This window comes from Sus scrofa, chromosome 5, assembly GCF_000003025.6.
Source record: "Sus scrofa isolate TJ Tabasco breed Duroc chromosome 5, Sscrofa11.1, whole genome shotgun sequence".
Taxonomy (NCBI): domain Eukaryota; kingdom Metazoa; phylum Chordata; class Mammalia; order Artiodactyla; family Suidae; genus Sus; species Sus scrofa.
In genome coordinates, this window is record NC_010447.5 from 49,813,564 (window position 1) to 49,840,857 (window position 27,294).

Below are 27,294 nucleotides of genomic sequence, written 5' to 3' on the forward strand. Positions count from 1 at the left end.
TCACTTTGTGACCAGTCTACTCCTCTAATAGTTTGGCTTCAGTCCTTTGCTTTGTAATTATTATCTAAGTAATAGCCATACACAAGATTCACTCCTAACACCTTAGAATTCTTTATAAGTAAGTTGATTCCAATGGGGGAAGGGATACAGATAGGCTACTTTTTTGGTTTTGTTTCTGTTTTTCAAGAATTCTGCTTTTAGGGTACTCACAATTTCATTAGAGGGATATCAGAATGTTAACATAACACATTTAAATTTAGTCCTCATGAAAGTTAGATATCATAATATTTCTAGTAAAAGGTTTTCCAGTTAGAGTTGCAGCATAATTTTAACATTTCCACTGTGATAAATCAGTGGGTTTTTGTTTTTGTTTTTGTTTTTTCATTTTTTGCCTTGTCCAGGTTGGATTCCAGCATTTCTTATAGTACTGGGAATATTACAGAAGAATATATTTCATAGAGGTGATAGTTTTCTAAAAAATGTGACCGTACTAATTTCTAACACAGTTCCATTCACTCTGTTGCTTTGATTGTTCAGTAATTGTTTATTACATCCTATTCCAGAATTAGCAGCCCTGGATAATTTCATCTGGCCCCTCATCCTGGGGTGTGGATCACTGTAGAAAATTAGGAAGCTGCGGTTTTACGGATGGGATGGAAAAAGGCAGCATAGCATCTTTGATGGAAGCTTGAACAGCAGACACACGCAAACACACACAAACAAATAAGGTCCTTCTTAGGAACTTAAATGCATAGAATCAGCATTCTGGCAAAGTGAAAGAGAACTTAGCTGCCAGTAAAGCCACTCTTGCCTTTTCAACATGGCTGCTTGTGTGAATGTCATGTTTTTTTGTGGCCCCTCATTTTCTCCTTCAAGGAGGCCAGTGCCATTAATTTGAACCAGATCACACAAACAAAAAGGTTTCACCATTCATTCTCATACCTTTAAAAACAGCTCTGATTCTGTTAAATCCCTTTTTTTTTTTTTTTTGACCACCTCTAGGAAATTATTACACATTATAAATGTGCTTGGTACTGAAATATGCCCGCTTGTTTCTATCATTGTATTACTGTATGTGGAATTAAATCAACAAGAAGAATCAGATATCCTCTAATAGCATGAAATAGATACTATTCTTTGATAATTCACATTAGATTTAAATACTCCATTCAACATTTTAAGGCTTTTAGGTCAACATTTCTCCAGGTATCTTTGTGCCAAAATTTTCTTACCAAGAACAATGTTTTAGCTAATACTTAATAGCACTTTTACAGATGTGCTATTTTAAGCATGTGACAAGTATTAATTCATTTAATCTTCATGATAATTCAATGAGGTGTTGTCATTAATCCCATTTTACAGATGAGGCAACTGAGGCAGTGTTAAATAATTTGCTCCAGATCACAGCTAATAAATGGGAGAACAAGAGTTTATTCAGTCTGGTTTTGGATTCCATGCTTACAAATATTATAAGCTCTTCACAAGAGCACACACATACTTAATTTTCTAATTAGCTTTTATTTGACAAGTTATATCCAAACTATCCAGAATTCCTACTTTTTCCCTCTACTGTAGGGTCCTGTTAGTTATGCTCAATGATATAACTTCTTGACCTCCTCTCACAGAGGGTAAACCAGAAAAGCAAAGGGAAAATGGTAATTCAGCTCCACAGGGTAGGAATCCCCCTTTGACGTTGCATCTGTGCTAATGCCTCTTGCCTCTCAGTATTTTGGCCATTGCCTTCTTTCTAGGAGCACCCTACTAAGAGTGTTTCTTGGTTTGGTTTTCCTGTATTACCACTACAAACATAAACACACGAATGTAAAGAAGCAAATATAAATAATAATTATTAGAAGAAATACCACAAAGGGGAGATTACTTTCAGTATAGTCAAGAATGGGTATGAGAAAGGTATGTTAAATTACATACCATAGTTGGCGTGAGTCGATGCCATGATGCAGAATGTTAGTGAAAATGAATGAATGAATCATTCATCCTGTAAGGGGATTCAGTTCAACTAAATAAAACCTATGAACCGCCCACTTTGTGCCAAGTTTTTGCTGTGCACTGTGGAAGTAAATTTGCATAAGGCACAGCTCCTTTCCTCAAGCAGCTTGATTTAGGGGAGAAGTTCTTAACCAGGGTCTGTGGAGCTCCTGAAGATGAATGGAGATTTTTCTGTGTGCATACATGTGAGTAGGGTCATAGTTTTTATCAGATTCACAAGTAGCTCCCTAGCCCCAAAAGGTAAAGATCTGCCATTCTCCCGGTTAATACAGTTTACATACAAATGATTTAACTTATGTTTAGTGACATCAATATTGATATTTCCTCTTACTGTATGTCTGATTGGTCTAGATTTGTTTCTGCCTCAGATGTTTCTTGATTCCAACAGCTTTCTGTCTCTGTCAGTTTGAAGATTCTCCTATATGATCTCAAATTTCCAGCCTCTCCTCTTTCCAGTCTTTCCTTCAACTTCCACTCAATTTGTTTCCCTGGGAAATGAGTTGGACACTTTAGAAACCACCATGTGTCTTATTGCCCACAGAATATAGTCTAAAACTCTTTATCTTAGTATAAAGAACTATACAGACTGGGACCGAAATCTGGCTTTTGTCTCCTCTCTGGCCACATCTTGCTGTAGACCCAGTGCTTTGGTCATGCAAAGATTTTCAGATATATTTATAAACATACCAGGTGACCTCACATGACACAGACTTACTCTGTCTACCTGGAAAACTGTTTTTCATATTTTTACCTTCCTGGTGAATTGCTTCTCCCACAAGACTCAGTTCAAAATTGCTTATCTTTAGATACTTTCACTGACTTCCCAAGGCAGTATGGTTGCTGCGTTCTTTTATCTAGATACTTGTTTATATCTTTTCTCATGGCCTATGTTAAAATTTATATGTTTACATGTCTGCCTTTCAATATACTATATTTCCCCCTGGAGGCACAGTCATGTATGTATGTATGTGTGTGTGTGTGTGTATATATGTGTGTGTGTGTGTGTGTGTGTGTGTGTATGTTTATATATATATATATATATATATATATAAAATAGCATATAATAGAACTCAGTTTATGAGTACTAATTAAATGGCAGAGTTTATATGGATGGTTAAATAGTAAAGATGTTTTGAACGAAGTTGTTAACACATTATTCATGGTGAATATGCTGATATGCTGATTTTCTAGAAATTTTAGAACTAAAGTAGAATCTATTAATGTAGTTCAGAGAGTATCATAGTTATGATATATACAGCTGTTAAGCCGATCAATATGTAATTTACTTATTTATCAAAATGATTGAATATATTCATAGAATTGTTATTCAACACAAGTTCTTTATATTTTTTCCTGGATACTAGGCCATTGTCATATTCACATAACAGGTCCTTTTATTTCAATAGTAAAATATATTCTTCATTTTTTCCTATTCAGTATTGCTGAAAATAAACTGTTTCATGGTCTTTATATCAAAGAGTTCAATTTAAGGGAAAAAGATTTCTTTGCTGATTTATGTGTGATACTCATACTCCATTCTTAAATAAGAAAGAGAGATGTTGAGAGACCTATGTTTTGTATTACATATATGGTTTAGAGACAAACTACAATTTTTGAGTAATCCCTTTAATGCTGGCTTGAAGTTGTAGAGAAATGTTTTCAGTATAAAATTCAGGTTGGAAAATATTTCCTGCGATACAAGTTCTATACACTGCCTGACTGTTGCCAGATAAATACTTTTGGGAATTAGAGTCCTACGTTCATATTCAGAGTACGCAAAGGTTAAAATTTGGAATTGGGTCACATATAGATATCATTCTTCCTTTCTGAAGTTGTGATTTTTGCCTTAATATTTTGAAGAAATAAGCTAAGTGGCTAAGAGTAACTCTCCAGACAGTTATAAGTGGTATAAATACTACAAGTCCTTCTGTTCTTGGAAAGTTTTAGTAACGTTGTTCACAAGACTGCAGTATAGATCAGCTGTCTTAAGCAGATCATATATATATATTTATAAAATATTGTTATATTTCTAATCAGAATCAGATTGAGACCTATGTTGGTCCTTGTCTGAAGCTCTCATAATCTTGCCAGGCAATTAATAGCAAAAATTGATTCCCATATAATTTTCAAAAAGGTAAAAGGCAAGGTTGGCAAGCCTGATTCTGACATAAATGGAAAGGCAGTCCTAGGCTTTATTTTTATGAAGGTCAGATCTATCCTTCTTCTGCCCTCAGTCTTTTTTTTTTTTTAACATGGGTTTGGAGGCTGTCACTTCAGAGTTTCAGAGACAAGCAAGGGACACTATAATTTATGGCTCATTTTTAATAATAGTTCTGGTATAGATGGATTTATTTCATGATACAGAGGACTATCCAGAACATATCCTCATGTCAGTCAGCATGGTAATTTATGAGCACCTGAAAGGAATAGAGTAAGTCTGAAGAGAAATCAAGTAGCAGCATGAGTGGCAGCAAGGGGACTCTATGATGGCCACGTTGCTGCTCGTTTTGTGTGGTTGCATGCTACTTCTGTTGGTTAGATGGTTGTTCTTTGTCAAATGTGATGTGAAATGAAAGTCTTGACCACGTATGGTTATTAGTCAGTTTTCTCCCCCACCCTAGAAAATGTTTACTTTTTATCTCAGTCAAACTCTTTTTTTTATCTGAGTTCTTGATTTGAGTGAATGGTTTTGTATAACTGCAGAGTGGCTGCTTCCTAAGATTGATTTTTAAAGTAGACACTTACTTTAGCAATACAATATTCAAAAATAACTTGAGTTGTTATAAATAGCTGAATTTCATATGAAATAAATACTGTGTTTGCATATAATATTTTTAACATTTAAAGGTCTGGTGGATTTGGACATCTGATGTTATAATATACTCTAGTATTTCATTTGTAGCTCACATTGATAAGATTTTCCTAAAATTGTTAAAGAACTCTGGGTGTATGGTGTATTGAGTAGGTTTAATAATTTGATGTATCTTAATGTTAATATGTTTAAACACTGCAAGGACAATAGTTAGTATAAAGCAAGAACATTGAATGTGAGTCAGTTTCTTCCTGAAGTCCATCAAGAGAAAGGTGTCTTTTTAAGTTGATCTTCTACAGAAGTTGAGCATATAGCTGAGAACCAAGTATAAAATGATAGGAAGGATCCAACATATGAAATACAACCTTAAACACTTAAACACCAAGAGTTCATTCAGTACACACTACAGAGAGAGGTTTTTACTTGCTCAGACTCACTGTCAAGTACTGGGATTTTTTTATTTACCCAGTATAATTTTAATTGCTATATGATAGCTATGCCTTGAAATACCCTTTATATAAATTTTGCTTACAATCTGACAGTCGTTAGTAATGTATTTTCAGTGTTTGACTAAGATAATTTTATGTGTGAAATACTATTCAGAAAACTTAAGAAGGAAAAGAGAAAACTGCATGTGTTACTTAAAAATAAGTCACAGAATAAGACCTTAATTATGGTGTGGTAAAGATTCCTATTTTTATTTGATGGTTTTTATAAGCTTTTAAATTTCTAGTTACCTTTGTACATCAAACTTAGTATACGTTATGGTGATGGTATAATGCATACTGTTGTTAATGCTAGTATGGTTATTGTGCCAGTTCTAATAATGAGAATTTCATTGTTTAGGGGGAGCAGTCTCCTACACTCTAGACAAAAGTGTAATTACTTTTGAATGATGTGGAATGTGCTCAGTTTAATAGCATGGAGAATAGACTCAGAAGGATTCAGATAAAGTAAGCTTGGAAGCCATATGTGCAGTGTGGCAGTATAAAATTATGAGAATAGGCAGTATAATTCTACACACACACACCCGATTTCACACACTTTATCTATAAACTGTTGTTTCTGTAAGAGATAGGCTTGCTTATCTGAACAAGGCCTATTCAATTGAAACAAGGTGAAAGTAGCGACAAGTTTGTATTTGTTTTTTATGCTAAATTGATGTTTATCATACAATGAAATTGCATTGTTACAAACATTCTGTAAATGTTGTCAGAAAATACCACAAGAAGCTGTTTATCTAGATAAAATCCCAGGCTTGCGTTTGAATGTTAAGTGGTTCAGTCTTTATATTTGCATTGTTCCTGAAAATTACCCCCAGGCCTAGAAGGAATAAGGACATGTGAAAAACAATCGGTTGGGGTCCATCAAAGCCACTGGATTAAGTTGTACAATAGATCTAGTTGTGTCCTGTTGCCATACAACTCCATTCCATCTGGTTGAGGGAGGGGCTAATAAGAAGTGGAGAAAACCTCGATTAAGTGAGGTCCACAGTACTACTGTTGAGAGTTTAAAGTTAACTAGGCCTTGAGGAATTAAAGAAGATATTCTTTCTCTCTCTCTCTCTCTCTCTCTCTCTCACACACACACACACACACACACACACACACACACACAGAAGCACTATATGGGAAATAGTTCAGGATGTTTAATGAGGGTCTACTGTTAGCTTCTTCACAGAGTGCTATGCAGTGACAGGGGAATAAGTAAGAACTTCTCATGCTCTGGTAATGGGGGAGAAGTGTGTTGGTTTAAGAAGATTTGGCCTAATGACATTTAATGGCTTCCATTTAATAGGGAGTATGGAAAAGATTCTACTTAAATATACACAATGAATACCTATCACCAAAGATACAGAAATAACTAGTCTCTTCCCTCACGTAGCTTTTTATATGGTGCGAGGGGTAATATAAGCGCAAAAATCACTAGATTTTAATATAGAATATTAGAACCCTGATTCAGGCTATTAAGTGCTAAGGAGATTCACAGTTGAGAAATATCTCATTTGTGGGGATCAAAAACACTAATGTGAAATTGCCCCCACAAGTAAATTACTGGATGTCAAGATTTTTATACCCATTGGATCATTACCATTAATGCAAAGTCTTTATACTGTGCATAATTTTGTTTTTGCCATAAATATTTTGTTCCCAGAAGAAATAGCTAAGAAGAAAAGAGCAAATTAAAAAAAAAAATACTAAAGACAAAGTGCCCTATAGAGGTCTTAATATAAAATGTAGGGAAGTTCGTAAAATATGTGCCTCATATTAATAGAAATAAAAAGAACCACTTTAGTTATTAGTGTTTGGAATGTTTCCTTTTTTTCATCTGGGTTACCACCTTGAATGAAGTGAAAAGAATGACGGAATACTTGGCTAGGCTACTAGAAATAGCAAGGACGCTAGGAAGCAATGCTGGAAACATACTTGAATGGGGTTCCTGACTTGGTGGAAGGAGTTGGTATTCATCGTTCATGTGTTATTCCCAGACCTGTATGATAGGGTCCTTTGTATTAGGAAGTTAAAAATAATGACAGGTTTGGGAACCAACCTTCCTTCTGTATCTTAGATGTTTGTTTTCAGTTCTTCCTCATTTGCTTCCTTTGAGTATCTTCATTTGCTCCTCTTCTTCCTCTCTCTTTCTTTCAATTTGCCTCTATCAGGAAACATTCTTAAGGGCTCCTCTTGTGGATTTCAATGGAGCCATTATCAGGAAGGGCGAGGGGGTGGGAGAATCAGTACCTCTGTGCTCTGATACATCCTTCCTTCTTATTTACATATACTGCCTCTTGGGGGGCTGCCAGATTTTCCTGCAGTCAGGCTAGCTTTCTCTTAAACGATACACGATTAATAAAGATAGGTTGGTTCTAGGATAAGGATTTCACTGATTTTTTTTTTTTTTTTTTTTTTTTTTTTTTAGTAAACAGACCAGCATAGTTTTTCACAAATCTGTGTGCCCTATGTCTTCAGCTTATTCAGAGATTATATTTTTTGACTTTTCTTTCATAATCCAATATTGATAGTATTGATAATTTTATTTTTAATATCCTTACTTGGCAAACAAACAAAAAATACTTAGAAACTCTATGTTGGTTTGCAAATTATTTTTTGAAATGGTGCTTATCACTGAATCCAAATGTCTGGGACCTAGCTTTAGCAGATGCCTCTGCTCTGCGTGCCTATAGCTAGCTTCCATTTTAAATTATTTGACAGCCTCTCTCACTGTTTTCATTCAGTCTTTGTCTCTTTAACTCAGCTGCTTTCATCCTTATATTTATTTTGATATTTTATAGAATTGGGTAAAAAATGGGAAATAGGGAATAGAGATCATTTATATAACTAGAAAGTAATTTTGATGTTAGAATAACTATACTAACTTAGTACTGTACTAATTTTGTTGTTAGAATCACTATACTAATCACTATATGAGTGAATAGCAATGACCTTGTCCTAATTTATTATTGTATACTTACAAAAAGACAGTTACCTGAGAGAATCCGAAATAAATAAGAATTTTGCAGAGCTGGTACCTGAACGCTAGGAAGTAGAATGAAATTTATAAGACCTAATAATTAAATTGCTAATAGGACCTCAAAAATTTTAAATGGTACACCATGTTATATTAGTTGTCTGTATTAATTAGATAAAACTATACACTGTATCTAAAAGAGGAAAAGCAATCTTTGTGTAGCAGTCTCTTTAAAAAGCCCAACCATTAGCACTTAATTTGGATCTTAAGAAAGTAAAGTTGTAAAAATAACGTAAGATAGTATTGAGAACTTTGTCTAGATACTCATGTTGCAACAGAAGAAAGGGTGGGGGAAAATGTAATTGTAATGTATACATGTAAGGATAACCTGACCCCCTTGCTGTAGAGTGGGAAAATAAAAAAAAGTATTAAAAAAAAATAAAAAACAAAACAATAACAACAACAACAACAACAACAAAAAGATAGTATTGGACCTTCATTGCAGTTTCTTTTTGTCACGTATTTTGGCAATTAGACTCACAGAGCATTCTCTTTTGAAAGTTTAGACCAAAACAAATATACCTTGATTTGGAGGTGATAGAAGGGAATTCTGTAGTATAGAAAATCTAATAGGAGGGTGGGATAGAGAGCCCTTTTGAGAGAAATGATTCTTTAAGAAACAACAATCTGAATTCAAAATGTTTGGAGTGCTAATGCCACGTTAGGTGCCTTTAAAAGCATTAAATGTATTTAAATTATTTATTTTCACCCCAACAGCTGAGATGCCCATAATTTGTACTGGTATCAAAGCTGGCATTAAAACTGAATTCATGTTAGTATTTCAGTATGCGACCCATGTGGATCATTGTGTGCCATTTTCCCCATTTCTTGTTTTAGAAAGCAAATTTTTCATTTTTCTCTATTCTGCTATATAGGAGGAGAAAGACCTTGTTGCTTGAAATGAGAAATAAATGTAAAGCTAAGTTAGGTTGACAATTGTAATTGATTCCTTCAGTTACATGTCTTCTTTGCACAAAGGGAAACTGCTTTTCAAAAATTTTCCCATCAACCATTTTTAGGAATGATCCATGTGAGCACAAGAGGTGTGAATGTAAGGAGAGCAGCCTTGGCCAGCTCTGTGACACTGACATCGTAAAGAAAATGAACACAAGTGACTGGATTTTGTGTCTTAGTCAAGGCTGCTTCTGTGGCAGCAGAACAAACAATGTTATCACTATATAGAGAAGCAGTGTTTACTTCAGTGTCTCTTCTTAGCTCTTAAAAATCCAGCCTGACTCCAGATGAAACAGTTAATCTTGTTGGTCGATATCCCTAAAATGAGACAAAAATATTCTAAGGGTTAATAAAAATTTTTAAATGAAGGAAGGACATGAAAAAGGAATGCAGTTGCAAGGCTACCATTAAGTAGCTTTATACAAATCATGTACAAATATAAAATATGTGTTATATACAAATTTAAAATATGTACCATGTAAAAACCAAAACCTATATTAATGAGTAACAGAAAACAAATTGCAAAAACTTACAACATCACACTTAATAATGTGCTAAGCCTGGTAACCACCTCTCCCGCCACCACTGGACCCTTCCCTCTATGTAAACATACATCTTGGAAAAGGGGAGATGGCTGGGCTGTTACCAGGATCCATCTTTAGGCCTTGCGGCGGTGGCTGGCATGCTCTGCACACTAGAGACACAGGAGTCAGAAAACACACTTCTTGTATATCTGAGATTCTGATTTCCCCAGGGTCATCAGTTGAACATAAGAAGCAACTTTGAAAGTCTTGTGTGAATATATTTTACAGCCTATCTACTGTCTGATCATTGCAACCCAAATATGGGAGATTTCAGACAGTCTGTGCTCTTTAAAATATGATATTTAATAATTAATAATAATAGGAATTACAGTATTTCAATGTTTTCTGTGGACCAGCCACCCTACATTTATTATCTTAGCCAGTTTTGTCAACCCAGTGAGTTCAGCAGCTGAGATTACCCCCATTTTATGGACAAATAGTTGTCTTAGATAAAATGATTTCCCTAATATATAAGTGGTAGAGTTTGGATCCATAACTTCAGAAATTAATAACTGCCTCTTCACTCATACAGACATTAAAATAATTTTTGTAGTTTATCAGAATAAATCATTTTAGAAGCCTTTAGAAGTACTTGTGGGAAATGCAGATAGAACAGTTGCTTGATTATTCTACCTCAGCTCAGAGATACCTTGATTTTTAAGTTTTTTAGCTGGGTTTAAATGGGTCGACAAGATTTAACTATTTCAGAGTGCATACTTCAAGTTCTGCAGAGGCCATTGGGTAGTATATGGAACTTCAGAAGATTATTTGCTAAACCTTTTTCATAAAGATTAGTATTAATTTGTGCTCTGGCTATAAGGCAAGAGCATAGCGGTTTAGCAGAAGGCCTTGAGGAAATTCCAAGTTCTGCCGGCTGATATCTTTATGGAGTTTGGCAAGTTATGGCAATTCTTGGCACCATATTTGTCAGTAAAATGGGGATGATTACAATAACGTCTCATTTAGAGGGTACTTATAGTATTTAAAGAAGTCCATTCACACAGAGCACTCTGGTGCTTGGAATATAACGGGAACCTAGTTAATGTTAGTTATTAGTTCAATAAGTGCTTAAAAATATTTAAGTTCAGTGATCTAGGAGAAAAATGGCCCATTGTATTAAATGTCAGATGCTTTTGGTTCCTATAGCTTTAATTAACCTACGAGAAAACCCTATGCTAAGGAAAACCGCTTTTGAAATAAAAAAGCCAATAGAAATTTCAAGTTCTTTTCATTAAAAAATTTCTCTCATTGTTTTTTGTTTGGTATCATATCTATTTAAAAAAGGAGATTGTTTATTGGAGACACTGTCCCTCAGTCAATATTTATAACAGATTCAATTACAATAAATATTGTTCACTAGCAGTTAAATGTTTGCTAGATGTTGTTAAGTCTGTCCATCAACCACCACCATCACAGCAGAAATCTACCTAAGCCAAGTCAGAACTGCATTTTGATATGATGAGACATAGAATGTGATGGTAAAGAGCCTAGGACCCCCCCCCTTAAACAACTTGGGTTCTGATCATAATTCCATATGTTATGAGGTGTGTGATCTCATCTCAGTTTTGTGGTATCTCGCTGGGCCTTTGTTTTCTCATCTAAATTTGGGAATAATAATAGAACCTCCCAGTATATAGAAGAATTGCAAGGATTAAATAACATAATTCTCAAAAGTGACTTTGAACCATGCCTCACCTTTGGAAGCACTTGATAGATGCTGTAGTTGTTGAATATTTGTACTCTATTGGCTAGTTACTGTTAATTACTGGGACAAAACCCTGTTTTCTTTAGGTCTCCAGTTTGTCAGCTTTCCTGTGGCAATATTATCCGCATTCCCCTCCACTTTATAAGTGGTTCCGTAGGCATACCAGTAAGCTCTGTCAGTATCTTTGGATGTAATTCACCTTGAACCTGAGATGCAAATTCATTTAAAGGGGAAAGTGCTGTGGTCCCCATGGGTAAAAGGTACTGTATCTCTAGAGTCTGGCTCAGTGGCTGACTCACAGCAAGTATCTTAGAATAGTAGAATGGATGAATGAATGAACATCTCCAAAACCTCTGCTCAGAGAGGACATTCTGAGTGTACCTTTCCTTATCTACATGGTGAAATAATAATACTTCACACATATTATTGACGTACTGATTAGATGAAGTAATTACCTAGCACAGTGCTTGTCGTATAGTGAGTATTCAGTTAATGTGAATTCCCTTTACATCATCCTTCTAATTCTCTCAGCCCAGTTGCTCTCCAAATCACTGATAGAAATCAGTGGTTCTACAGCACTCTTCTGTAGCCTCATGTATTATACTTCTGTAGCCTCGTATGTTATACTTCTCTGCGAATAGTTTACCAGAGCGAAGCAGCATCAAGACAAGACAAATCAGTGAAAATATTTTGGAACAGAATATATTTAAAAATTTCTTCAGTTTTTTTGCATGAACATCCTAAAGGCTACATGATGATTTTCTTTCAGGACATGGTTAATGAGGTACATGTTTCTTACTATGGTTTTATTAGCATATTCCCTTTTTGTTTTTATTTGGAAGTTTTAGTACATTTTAAAATTCCTGCTTGATTTCAGAAATTTTAAAAGTACTGTTGGGGGTTTTGTTTTTCGTTTATTCATATTGTGTTAATTGCTTTTTTAGTCTTTGGGTTTCTCATTTCTGTTTACCCAAAGGACAGCTTGAGATGATGTAAAAAGTGTGTGATATGGATACTGGGCACAATACAAATGCATTTTTATTGTAGATTAACAACTCGACCTATCAGAATTCTGATCGGTTGCATCTGTTAAAAAGCAAAACTCAACTGAGTAGATTGTGAAGATTCCATTGCCTTTATTCAGTGGTTAATGAATTGGACAGCAGCCCATCTCACAGGTGGAAAGGAGATACGAGGACCTGTACAAAATGAAAGACTTTTATAGGCAGAAGAGAGTGGGACAAGGAAGTTATACTAGCAAAAAAAGCAGATTGGTTGTGACAAGGTCACTTTCCCTTAGGGGGGGAAGGCAGTGGTCTAACAGGGAGATCATCTCACAGTGATTCCCGATTGACTGGTTTAAGATTCCATTTCTGGGAGAGGCCAAAACTCTAATTAAATTGTCTCAGTTTGGTGACATGAGGCTTAGCATAAGTGACTCCATTTTGAGGCTGTTGTTTTGCTTTTAACACATCTAAAACTGACACACCTCATCAAAATATGTGTATCTCTAGCTGCTAATTCTTGATGGTTAAACATAATATCTCTTCCCTTGTTTTATCAGCTAAAACTTTTACTTGTCACTTGACTAATGTGCTTCATGTGATCTTTTAATTTCCTTTCATATAAATGTTTCTTGTTCTCTTATGTCTGCTTCAATGATTTTATAATTTTTTTGTTTTACATAGATAGAAACATGTCCCCACCCCTTTTTTTACATATGGTGTTTTTGTTTCATGTAGGAAAAACTACTCGATGACATTTTTTTAAAAATCTGTATTTTATTCAGTTTTACATTCTTATGTTTATAACCCTGAATATCTCCAAAATGTCCTTACCTAAAACACTTTATGGTATTATTACTAGATTTATACCAGTAAAGTTACATCAGCTTTCTTAGGGATAATCTTTAAGCAGAACTTAGTAAGACAAGCTTTGAAAACTATCATTCTTAGGAAAGTAAATCTGAAATCATGAAGCATCAGTTTAATCGCTCCCCTTGACAACTTAACACGGCAGATTGAAATATAAAAGCCGATGCAAGTGGGATCAATGGATTATCTAAGTCCCTGAACATCTTCTCTTAAATTGGGGACCTGACAGAGTGGTTGTGCGAGGGGTGTGTATTGTGTGTCCTTGTCATGTTCAGAGAATTAAGTTTCCAGAGATTAGTGCTGAGTGGATGTGGTCCACCTGGACATGAAGCAGGGAGAAAAACATCGGGAGGGAATGAAAGAGAAAAGAGGGGGCTACAGGAAGAGAGGGCTGGAGAGATTTACATGTGAGAACTCAGGGGGCTTTGTCATGGCAATTGTATAAAGTGATATAGAGTGCAAATCGACTTGAGCATGTCCCTGGATAGCAGGAGGTTTACAGCCTCCATGAGCTGAGATTACTGCTTTATCTTGTCATACTAAATTAACATGGCAGCACACTGTTAAACAGTGGTGACCTCTTCATCTGGGGAAATTGCTGCCTACAAGAGAGATGGTATTTAAGTCTCTCTCTCTCCATCTCCCTCTCCCCCACCCTCTCTCCCCTTATACCCTTACAGCAATTTGGTGTTAGGCTATAGCCATTTAAAAATTATTAGAGGAAAAATATTGTATATTAATTTGACAATAGATAGGGTGCAATTAGATCAAAGGGCCACTTTGTGTAGAATAATAGGATTTTATTTATCCAGAGTTCTAAAAATGACATTTCATCTTTACACATTGAAATTAAGAATATATTTGTTGTCTTTTTATTTGAATGTCTTGTTATTCTACAAATAGCCAATTGTGTAAGAGTTAATTTTTATACTTTACATAAGAATTGATTGGTAGTGAAGGGATGGGGGAAGTAAGGTTCAGACACCAGTTCTCCTACAAGTCAAGTAGAAGGATAGCTCAAGAGAACTAGCAAGGGGGTTATGACTTAAATAGAAGTACCCAAGTTACTTCTTCTTCTAGAGCTTACCAGGTCCTGCTTCATTCCTCAGATTCTTTTTGATTTCTTTATTAAGGGGGAGGGAGAGAAGGTTTTAAGATTAATTTTCCTCATCCTTCTGCCAGCCTGCAGCTATTCCCTTCCTTTTTTTTCAAAGTTCTGCATATAGTAAATATCCTCTCTACTATCTTAAAATGTGGATTATTCAACCAAAATCCAGCCCATATATTTTTTTTCCATGCTCTGTACATGCTCTTGGAATTTAAATCAAAGGAAGGGGCAAAGTAAACCTTCAGAATACCCTATGAGTGTTTATTCCTCTATGTACCCAGCTAAAGACTCTTCAACTCCAAAGTATAACCCTGTGAATTTCTTCCTTACTAACCTCTAGAGCAGGTATTTTAAACCTGGTGTTAAATCACTTTGCAGATTATAGAGTGAGATTTATGGATTCAGTGGACCCCCTGAAACTGTGTGATATATTTTTAAATTTTTCTAGAGAGTTTTTTTTGTAGCTTCCCCCAGTGGGCCTGAGCTACCAAAATAGATAATTCTTTTTCTATAGTGTAAGTCAGTCTTAAGGGCATTACTGTGGTGCCTCCTCACACTGGGACTATATATCTGGCAAGTAAGAAACTTACTTACCAAAACGCTTATCAGCCTGCTTATTTTGTAATCAGGAAGTGCATTCATCAAGCTGCCTTGGAGGGTTTTTGCAGGGCTGCCATGATAGAATTAGTCCTTCAGTCGACATACTGCTCCTGACCACTTAAAACTGTCCCTTTTAACATACTCTCCCTGGATCTGTTTTTGGAGCCATAGATTGCCTATAATTCTAGTATAAGGATGTGGTTCATTTCTCTAGTGCCATGGATTCAGAGTTCAGACCCTAGAAACCTGCAAAAAATTGTCTAGCTTGCAAAGGATGTGGAACAGGGGTAAGGTGCTTTTTTTTTTCTTTTTTTTCTTGATAAGTTCCTTCCTTCTGCCCACTACCAGAACTATGAAAAAGAAAGCATATATAGATTTAGGGGAAGATCTGACTAGCCAAATCCTTCCTAAGGTGCCCTAGTACCATATATTTGACTAACACAGGATTTTTGTCAAGGAAATTTTCTTATTTTCAATATTGTCACAAATATGTTTTTTTCAATGAAAAAAATGACAATTCTAAAGTTGCTATGGTAATGCTTTATATTGTTTGAGAGATAACATTAAGAAGTAACTTCTTTTTTTTTGTCTTTTTGCCATTTCTTGGGCCGCTCCCGTGGCATATAGAGGTTCCCAGGCTAGGGGTCGAACCGGAGCTGTAGCTGCTGGCCTACGCCAGAGCCACAGCAACGCAGGGTCCGAGCCATGTCTGCGGACCTACACCACAGCTCACAACAATGCTGGATCATTAACCCACTGAGCAAGGCCAGGGATCAAACCTGCAACTTCATGGTTCCTAGTCGGATTCGTTAACCACTGCACCACAACAGGAACTCCCAAGGAGTAGCTTCTAACTGAGGTCTTTTACTCCATCTTCTCATCGTTGATAATTTTTTCTTCTCTAGTATTTTTTTGGGGGAGGTTCAGATTAGATGCACTAGCAACTCTTCTAGTTAAAATAGAAACTCACAAAGTAGCCCCTCCCAAGTTTAACTGTGTCTAACATTGAGTAGTAATTTTTTTTTTAGCTAAGTTCAGACTTGGAAGTAAGTAGATCTAATATTGTCAGAAATATTAAGATTTTCCCTATCCTTTACATCTCATTCCCTTTTATTTATTTAACAATTGTTTAATGAACACTCTATATAGACATTTATTAAAACCTCGAAGGACTTCTTTCAGATAAATTGTGAGTTTGATATATAAAGCTGTGGGGGACAGATGCCATCCTATGTCATATGAAACAGCAACATGTCAAAAAATAATAGGAAAGGACCCTGGCACATTTTACTATCACCTCCCAACTCAGAGCCAGGGAATCAGGGGACAATATTCCTGAGAGGCAGGCAACTGTAACCACCAGAAATAAAAAATGATAGAGAGCCTTATTTTAGGATTGGATGCCTGCAATAAATAGGATACTTGAATATTAGAGACTATTTTTGAGGCGATTTTGAGTATTCAGAAAGTAAGTGTGATACAGTATTCTCCACAATATTCTGAAAACCTAAGCAAAAGATAACAATATAAACAAATGGAAAGAGAAAGCATATAAGGTAAGCAAAAGTTTTCAGTTATACTAAATGTAAATGGGTAAACTTTTCTTTTAAAATACTAATATTTTCTGGATTTTTAAAAAATCTCCTTTTACATTCCTTAAAAATGTTAGACATATATGGAGTTCCTGGTGTGGCTCAGTGGTTACCGAATCTGACTAGGAACCATAAGGTTGTGGGTTTGATCCCTGGCCGTGCTTAGTGAGTTAGGACCTGGCATTGCTGTGAACTGTGGTGTAGGTTGCAGATGCAGCTCAGATCCCATGTTGCTGTGGTTCTGGCATAGGCTGGCAGCTACAGCTCTGATTAGACCCCTAGCCTGTGAACCTTCATATGCCACAGGAGTGGCCCTAGAAAAGGCAAAAAGACCAAAAAAAAAGATGAGACATATAAAAAATAACATGGGAGTGTAAAGATAAAGGATAGTTAAAAATATAGTAAGCAGGAGTTCCCGTTGTGGCGCAGTGGTTAGCGAATCCAACTAGGAACCACGAGGTTGCGGGTTCGGTCCCTGCCCTTGCTCAGTGGGTTAATGATCCGGCGTTGCCGTGAGCTGTGCTGTAGGTCGCAGATGCAGCTCGGATCCCACATTGCTGTGGCTCTGGTGTAGGCTGGTGGCTACAGCTCCGATTCAACCCCTAGCCTGGGAACCTCCATATGCCGCGGGAGCGGCCCAAGAAATAGCAACAACAACAACAGCAACAACAACAAAAAGACAAAAAGACAAAAAAAAAAAAATATATAGTAAGCATCCACAGACAGAAGTCAAAGGTATTATTATCAGACCAAGTTGAATGAAAGGCCTGGTATGGAATATTTTTATGTTGTGATTTAGAAATAAAAATGTTGTGAATATTATACATTAAATGAACTTTACAAAGTAAAAGGTAACTTTAATATTTAACTAAAAAAAAGAAAAAAATGTTAGAAATATGAGATTCTGATAGAAATGTAATTATACTGAGAGATTTTTAAGTATCCTTTTCTCCTTCACAGATGGATTAAATAGAACACAAATAAATACATAAAGAATTTGACATAGTTTAAAAGTTGACTTAATAGCTATCTATATATAGATCACTTAAAATTTCTAAGATTGTACATTACTAAATAATTCTTTTATTAAAATAAAAATCAAATCTACAAGATGCTTAAAAATAGCAGCATGGATATTACATATCAAAACATATGTAGGAGTTCCCGTTGTGGCTCAGTGGTTAGCGAATCTGACTAGGAACTATGAGGTTGTGGGTTTGATCCCTGGCCTTGCTCAGTGGGTTGGGGATCTGGCATTGCCGTGGGCTGTGGTGTAGGTCACAGACATGGCTCGGATCCCGCGTTGCTGTGGCTCTGGTGTAGGCCAGCAGCTACAGCTCCGGTTTGACCCCTAGCCTGGGAACCTCCATATGCTGCTGGAGCGGCCCAAGAAAATGGCAAAAAGACCAAAAAAAAAAAAAAAAAAAAAATGTGAAATGATGAAAGTTTTAGTATAAGCAGCTGTATAACTTTAAGTAGCTTCAATATTAAACAGAATGAATGGTGTGGGAGAACAAAACATTTAACTTTGGAGGCAGAAAAACATTCTAATAAAATAACCCAAATAAAGGCATAGAACAGAGCCTGAAGAATATAAGAAAAATAAATCAACTGGGAAAAAATTGGGGAAACTTTTTCCTAGACTAATAAATGAAAACAAGCGGACATAAATATACAAAAATAGAACTGATTAAAGGTAACATTATTACAGTCATGCAGATGTTATACATTGTTATAATATAGTCTAGCCTTTTCAAAAGTGTGTTCTAAAGATCACATGTACCACGCAGTATCCAAGATTAAGAATCTAGAGTCAAATCAATTAATGAAGTCTCCCATAATGTAATTCATAATCTCACTTTTTACTATTAACATTCTACATGGTATATGAAAGGTTTTGAGAAGTCAGGTTTTTTTTTGTTCAGAGATCTAGTTGCTTTATTTTGCATAATGTTTCCCACATTTAATTAATCATAGAACCCTTCCTGTAATATATAACCTTTTGAATCAGTCCTTGGGAATTTATATCCTTTTGACCACACACTGTCAAATATGACTATTTACAATTATTTATTAACAAATTTGATAATATTTTGAAATGTATGATTTCATAAGACCACCAAGAAATTTGAAAACCTAAACAGACTGTCCATAAACAAATTTTTCTTCCCAAGTCAAAGAATAGCTCCAAAAATTGTACCTATAAGCAGCTTAGTATTTTCAATTTCTAAGAAACTAAGAATCCCAATGTTGTATAAAATTTTTTTCCAGAGCAAAAAAAAAAAAAATAAACTTTCCAATTAGGCTAACTGCAATACCAAACCACTCCCCTAAGACAAAATAAGTTCAATCTAATTTTGAGTATATACACAGAATTTTACTAAATAAAGTATTAAATAAACTAATAGACTTAATAGACCCATACCTATAAAGGGTTAATTGGGAGAATGCAAGCAGTTTGATAAAATATATATATACATATATGTATACATGTGTATATATATACATATATGTATACATGTGTATATATACATATATGTATACATGTGTATATATACATATATGTATACATGTGTATATATACATATATGTATACATGTGTGTATATATACATATATGTATACATGTATATATATATATAAGCATACTCTGTATTAGGGGTCAGCAAACTCCTGCTTCCTGGTTTGCTTGCTAAATCTGATTCATTGGCCAAATCTGCCTCCCTGTCTGTACTTACTAGTTCCTATTGTGGCTCAGCAGTTAGGAACTCCATTAGTATTCATTCATGAGGACACGGGCTCTGTCCCTGGCCTGGATCAGTGGGTTAAGGATGTGGTGTTGCCATGAGCTGTGGTGGAGGTCACAGACAGGCAGACACCTTGCTGTGGCTGTGGTATAGGCTGGCAGCTACAGCTCTGATTAGACCCCTAGCTAAGGAACAAGCAAGTGAAGCCCTAAAAAGACAAAAAAAAAAAAAAATTATATTGAACAGAGCCACACCTCTCCATTTAGGAAAGTCTAAGGCTGCTTTTGCACCACCGTGATAGAGGTGAGTAGTTGATTGTCCCAAAGCTAAAAATGCTTATTATCTGGCCTTTTACCGAAAAGCTTTGCCAATCCCTGGTCTGTATACTCACTGGCTCAAAGGAAATTTTGTTTGAAAATGCTCAGAAAGGTGTTTGATAAAATTCAATACCCACTGCTTACACACAGTTTTTGTAAGTTATCCATAGAGTGATACTCATATAGTCTGAAACTAACAGATGCTTCACATTTAATGGCAAAATTCTCTAGTTCTCTTTAAAATCAGGAATAAATCAGGCTCACTCATTATCGTGGCTTTCATTTAATATTACTTTCTCCCAGGTTTCTCCCTGCCCCTTTCCCTCCTTTACTTCCCTCCTGTTTTTCTCCCTTCTTTATTCCTTCCTTTATTTCTCTCAAAAAATTGTGGAACCTTTTACTCAAGAAAAAACAGTACTTTTTTTCCTCCCCAGAATTACGAGACATTTTAATTAAGAAGAAAAGATAAGGGGAGTTTTTCTAGTATTACAGAACCTAAAATGATCTGAAGTCCTTAGGTATCTTAGTAGAAACCTTGCAGCAGACATAAAGCTAATGATACAGAACACATAGTTTTCACTATGCTTCTGGACTTCTTTTTTTTTTTTTAGAAAAATTAATTTACACTTTCTTTTGATAATATCTCTCAATGTGTTATTGTTTTTAAATGAAAATATTCTACTTTGTAAATATCGAATAGAAGCTTCTTGCTTTGTTTTAAGGTTATTCACTTTGAAGGAGGAAGAAAAACTCCCTTTTCATATGTTACAGGTCTAACATTTAGTACACATTCTCAATTTAATATATGCCAAGAAAATCCACTGTCCTGTGGTTTTATCTTTGAGCCAGGACCATAAGATGAAATGGAGGTTGATGGCTTACTCAACCTCTTCACTGTTCCTAGAAAATGTTTGTTCAAAGCTTGATGGTTTTTGAACTATAAATGAGTCTGCACCTAACAAGTTCTTATTGGCTTTTCCCTCTTTCTTTTGGTACTTTGTGGATGGAGCTAAAAATAAGTATGTATACAAGAATTCAAGGAGTTTGTTTTAGGCACAGTCTGTCTTTCAGACCATTTTCTTGTGGTTTATAGGACTCATCATTTCCCTTAAAACGTCTTCAAATTTGATTGAGGTTCAGTCTCCCTGTAAAGTTTAGTTATGCTTAGCAGAGCCCTGAAATCACCCTGTGCCTCTTTGAGTTCCTCTTGGGATCTGGATCATCCTGGGGTCATTTTTTTCATTTGGAGATAGGATGAAACTTCCTATAACTAACTTTTGGTTAAATTCTAAGTTACTACTTGTAATATTTCAAATTTCTCTTTTATGGTGGTCTTCCCCTACTGAGTGAAAATCATTGTGTCTTTACAAAATGTTGGGTTCTTGTTTCCTCTTTTAGGGAAACTTTTAAAAAGATGATAGTTTTATTGGGCTCCTCTCAAGAGTCTAGAGATTTCTAAGAACAACTGGATTATAGCGTGGTCTACTGCAGTGCTTCACTGAACTTGACTGCCTCACTGCTGTGCAACCAGCAGCATACACCCAAGGAGAAAATGCGGCAGTGGGATTGATTCCCTCTTTGAATTGCTGTGGTGTCAATTTATTAAACGTAAATAAACCAATATTAAAATACTATTTCATGAATTTTCACCTAAGAATTTAGATGAGGAAATATCATTTTGAATCTTACTGGAAATGAATTGTCTTCAGTTCTCTAGGCCAGAGAAAAATTGTCCTCATCTTTCTCTTTTCTTTCTAATATGATTTAGCTTTATACGTTTTCTTGTGCTTATTTATAACTCCTTGATTTATTGCACAACAGAATGTAGTTTTGTGAATTACCATCTCTCAAATGCCTAGTGCTCAACATTTTTTAATTCGGAATTTCTGTCGAAAAGAGTCTCGCAGGAGTTCCTATCATGGCTCGTTGGTTAACAAAGCCAAGTAGTATCCGTGAGGACTTGGGTTTGATCCCTGGCCTTGCTCAGTAGGTTAAGGATCCGGCATTGCAGTGAGCTGTGGGTAGGTCACAGACATGGCTCAGATCTGATGTTGTTGTGGCTGTGGTGTAGGCTGGCAGCTACAGCTCATATTCAACCTCTAGCCTAGGAACCTCCATATGCTGCATGTGCGGCCCAAAAATCTCACAGTTAACTATCCTTTCACCAGGGCTTTTAGCTCAATAGTAAAGTCCATCCAGTGAGTCTCTTATAATCAAGTTATTGGAAAGTTCTTTATTTAATAATAAGTTAAATATTGATAGTACAATGACCAGTTAAATACTGTAGCTCTTTGAACTTGCCTTATGAATCTCTTAAATAGAATTCCTCCTCATGTCCTTTATTTCCAACATGGTTGGAATCCTTTACCAGTAGGGTCCTATATGTCTTTTGTGGCAAAGAAAAGAAAATGATATGATCTTAAGCAGAAGTAACAGACTCTTTAAAACAAATATAATATGGGACTTAAAATATATGCAGAGAATCTGCAGTTGAGGTGTACATGAGAATGAACACCTTGACTTACAGACATATAAATTGGTACTTTATAATAAAGTTTCATTAGCATGTAAACAAGTGGTTTATTTTTGGTTTCAGTAGTAACATTGCTGACATTGCTGTGAAAATTCTTGGCCCTGGAATCAAATACTCAGACATACTGATTTAATGAAGAATGCAAATATCTAGTTTTTTTACAGTGAAAAAAATTTTTTTGCTTATTAGCTAAAAATAATGTAACTTTATAAATGATTGTTTTTCATTTGCTAAAGCTGTCTCATATGAGGAAAGTAAGATATTAAACTAAACTTTGCTAATATTTTACAGGTTTAGAGAGTTTGAGAGCAAAGGTCATTTTGACTGTCTATGCATTTGGTGAATACATTTTATTGCACTGGTTGAACTGGTCACTGAATATGAAGATAACCTACTAGGAATATTTATCATCCCTTTGATTTCCAGGGGGCACTGCATAACAACTGGCAAGATTTCTGCCTCCTTTTCTTGCACAGTTCCATAGGTAGCCTTCAAAATTTTTTTGAAGATAGCCATCTTCCCAACTGTTCTAGAATCTAGAATATAGTAAAAATTATATGACTGAACTCTCAAGCTGTATAGCAAACTAGTCACTAAATAGTCCAGCTAAATGGTAATATAATAATAAAAGTATATACTATGAACTGTGATTTCATAGTCCAAGTAAAGCATGGAAAAATAAGAACTTTAAAAGTAAACTAATTTAACCAATATTTATTTATAATCATACTGCCAATCTGTATCCTAACTAAATATCCAATTTTCAGTTTCCTGTTTTTTAAAATTTTTATTGATATATCATTGACGTATAACATTGTGTAAGTTTAAGGTGTGGAGTGTGTTGATTTGATTGCATATATATTGCAATGTGAATACCACTGTAGTGTTAGCTAACAAACACCTCTATCATATAATTATTTCTTTTTTATGGTGGAACAATTAAGATTTAGTCTCTTAGCAGCTTTGAAGTTTATATAGTATTGTCTCTGTAGTTTTCAATTTTTTTGAATGCCTTGTCTTATATAAAACTGTAACAGACTATACTTTCAGGTCTTTTAATGACAGATAATATAACTTCTGGAAGAAGAGAAGCTGTCTGGTTATACGTGTGACTGTGCTTGTAGTTTTGACTATTTAAGATGAAAATTCATAAAATCATCAGTCAGCAAGTTGAAGGTATACAAGTAGATAAATGCAGTGTATACAAAAGACTCAGAATAATTGTAAATAATGTTTGTGTTAAATCAGTCTTTATACTACCACATATTCATACTATAATGAGAAGAAAGAAAAGATACCTTGTGGAGAAACCTATTGTCATAGACAAGGACCTTTTTGCCATTAGGCACTGTAGGCACAGTGATTTCAGGGGCCCATGAGAAGGTTTTGATTTCTTTTAAAATAAGAGGAAACAAGTGAACTTTTAGATTGAAGAAAATGTTTTAGTATATGCTACTAATATATTTATTTTTCCATCATCAGAGTCATAGAGGATGATTTTGAATGTATTATGCATTTTTTAATTATTATTATTTATTTTTTATAAAGGGAAGGGGCTTATGAAGACAAAAATTCTTAAGCCCCAGGAAAGTTATGATGTGGCCCTGGTGGTGGGTGAATCACAGAAAATAATTCTGAAAGAATTTTACAAAGTTACCTTTTACTGCTTTGCTTATTTCTCCTCTCCAGTCCTCTTACCCACTCTCTTATCTTCCATGTTTAATCATTTTATATCTGAAATTGGAACATCATTCTTATTTATAGTTCACTCTGTTATCACAATCCTTTAGTAGCTTAAAATGTGATATCAGAACGGATCCCTGGAGTTCCTGTTATGGCTCAGCTGTAACAAACCCAACTAATATCCATTAGGATGTAGGTTCAACCCCTGGCCTCCCCCAGTGGGTTAAGTATCTGGTGTTGCCATGAGCTGTGGTGTGGGTCACAGACACGGCTCGGATCTGGCATTGCTGTGGCTGTGGCGTAGACTGGCAGCTGTAGCTCCAATTCAACCCCTAGCCTGGAAGCTTCCATATGCCATGGGTGCACCCCTAAAAAACAAAAAAGAAAAAGAAAGCTTTTGATTATTTGTTATTGAAATTTTTTCAGTTTAATATATAAGGTATACATAGGTATTTCAATTCTTTAAGTACTTCTCTCAAAGATATTGTTTATTATTTTTTGAGGAAATATATGCCTCAGATTTTTATTTTATAGTTTAAAAAAACAATAGTCCCTTCATTTAATTTGGAATAGTTAAGTATTTTTGTTACATTCAAATAGATACCAGATTTCCATGGTGGATAAGGGGATTTTTATATGATCCCTGTAATTATAAAGAGATTTCCTCAGTGAGTCAAGTGCCTCATTTATGCACCTATAATGAAAAAAAAAAAGACATCATAGTAAATCTTACATGAGTAGCAATAGTGAAAGAATCAAAAGATCAGTACAGCCCGAAATTGTAGTAAATACAGCAAAACTACTGGGAATGGCCCAAATCCAATTTGGAATAAAATTTAGCACAGAGTCCTGTTTTCATATCCAAAAACCTGGTCTGTGTAGCTAAAGGGGAAAAGTAGGTTGAATAGTTATTGTGTGATTGTGATAAGAACCTTAGACCTTGTAGCTTAGCTACAAATAGGCTCAGCTGCAGTGCTGGACTATGCAAATGGATCTATTTCAGTGTTCTCACATACCCCAAGTAGTTTGAAATGTTGCATTTATAAGCTATATGTTAAGTTTTAAATATATATTTTCCATATATATAAATTCAAGGTTATCTCTTTTTCATTACCTCTTATAATTTACATTGTTGTATGCTTTCTTGTCTGGAAGAATGGGTAGAGTTGGAGTTTGCGTTTGCTGGGGAAATATGTTAAGCATTTGAAGCACCTCTAGGTTTACAATGGAGAACAAAAACAAAATAGAGTCTTTGTATATAGGGAAATAGTTTGGACATCAGGTATAATCCTCACTGTAGTTTTGCTTCTCCTCCATTCTCCCATCTCCATAACATTTTAATTGAATTACAGATGGTTTATTGATACCGTGTTACTTTTATTATGAAGTTCTACATACTACTTTTTTTCCTCTTCATCTTATTTTCAATTTCTTCTCTTCCCCAGTCTTTGTTTCATTCTGAGAACCTTCTACATTTAGGCTTTACTTCGATACTCTCTAGTACTGTCTATACCTAGGTGCATTATGAGTACTTTACTTCAGTACTCTCTAGTACTGTCTATACCTAGGTGCATTGTGAGTACTGGGATAATAGGAGAAAATGTCACAAAGAAGGAGGCCTTTGTTTCACCTAAATCTTATATGCCTCATCCTTCAGGGTAATGATAGGAGAAAGAAGTCATCTCCATCAAACTAACTTTTATGGAATATCTCTTTGTATAAGATATATTGGATGCAAACTTGAAAAGGGCACATTTCATTTTTATCCTTTGAGAATTCACAATCTCGGAAAATGGATATGCCTATAAATGCTAATTAAGGCTTCGATAATATTGTGGCGAGTGTTTCAGATGGCAGGGTTTATGATATGTTATGGGAGTTTATGGCGGAAGAAGAACATTTTCTGACTAAAGGGGAAGAGGATACTACTGAGCAAGCGGTTCTAGAGCAGTGCTGCTCAAAGTGTCGTCTGTGCTTCATCAAGAAAAGAGTATCAGCTGAACTAAACTTAAGGGTGCTTAGTGATATAACCGATTTCCATTCTGGGGCAGCTCATTGCCTTGCTGAGGACTGGTATTTTGAGGACCACACTTCTCACACATCCAGTAAAAATGGGCAAATCACAATAAATCAGAAGAGTCTGGTCAATTTCAAATGTGGGACAGTAGGGTGGTTTTTGGAGGGGTTTCATTGAGAGGGTAAAAGTGAAAAAAGCCTTTCTAAAAACTACGACAGTTAAGCTGAGTCTTGAAGGATAAGGTGGGGTGCAATGAAGATACTACAAGCAGACTAAAAGAAAAGAGCTTAGAGAAAGGAGGGATCTAGGTATGGTTGTGAAATTTATGGAGTATACAGTGTATTACTGTTTTGTATCTTTTCAGGGAATTTGTAGGTAGGGATGTAGAACAGTAGGCATTTTAAGATATTTGATTAGAGAGCTTTCAAGGAATCTTAAAAAGGAAATAACATTTATCAAAAAGTAAATATGGGCTAGGAATTGTGCTAAATATCTATATTTTCTAAGTCATATGATGTTTACAACCTCTTCAAAGAAAGTGTCATGATTTCCATTTTACTGATGTAGATATCAAAGGGGAGAGCATAAAGTCACAAGTCTGGTAAGAATAGGACTGACTCAAAAGACCATGCTTTAATGGGATAAATCTGAAAAGGCAGATTAATGGCAGTGCGTAAGGGGCCTTCCTTGAATGCTATCAGAAGTTTGGAGTTTATAATCTGTAGTTGTTGGAGAACCATGAAAAGTTGTAGATGCATAAATAGTGTTTTTAAAATGCTATTTCATGAATTAAATATTAATTTATGATTTAATTTAGACTCTAAATAGGTGCCTAATGAAAAAAAGTGAAAAGTGCAATCCTGATTTGTTTCCAGACTGAATCTTTGGAAGCAAAATTGTGAGCCAGGTTAGTCTGGGATGCCATAGGAATGAGGGGATATGGGCACCCTGTTTAAGCAAAGCCTTCAAATATTTTGGCTAGTTACCGGCTCATTTGCACTTTAGAGAAACACATAAAGTGTCAAGTAAATTCTGTGAAATAAGACGAAACATGTATTTTTTTGTTTTATATCAGAAAAAAAAATGCTATGTGTAATTGAGAATTCGATTAGACAGGCCTGTGAAGAGTATGAGAAATGACCAGGAGTATCTATATTTACTTTTTGTCCTAAAATATGAAAAAGATATCTTCAATTGCTTCGGAGTACTTGCAATATATTTTCTTCCTAACCTT

The 27,294-nt window shown here is 35.2% G+C and overlaps 1 protein-coding gene across 44 annotated transcripts in view; it reads left to right on the forward strand.

The window, feature by feature from the left end:
* The window catches only part of SOX5 (SRY-box 5), a 1,006,514-nt gene that overhangs the window by 653,614 nt on the left and 325,606 nt on the right, over positions 1-27,294 (forward strand). The window lies entirely within an intron of this gene.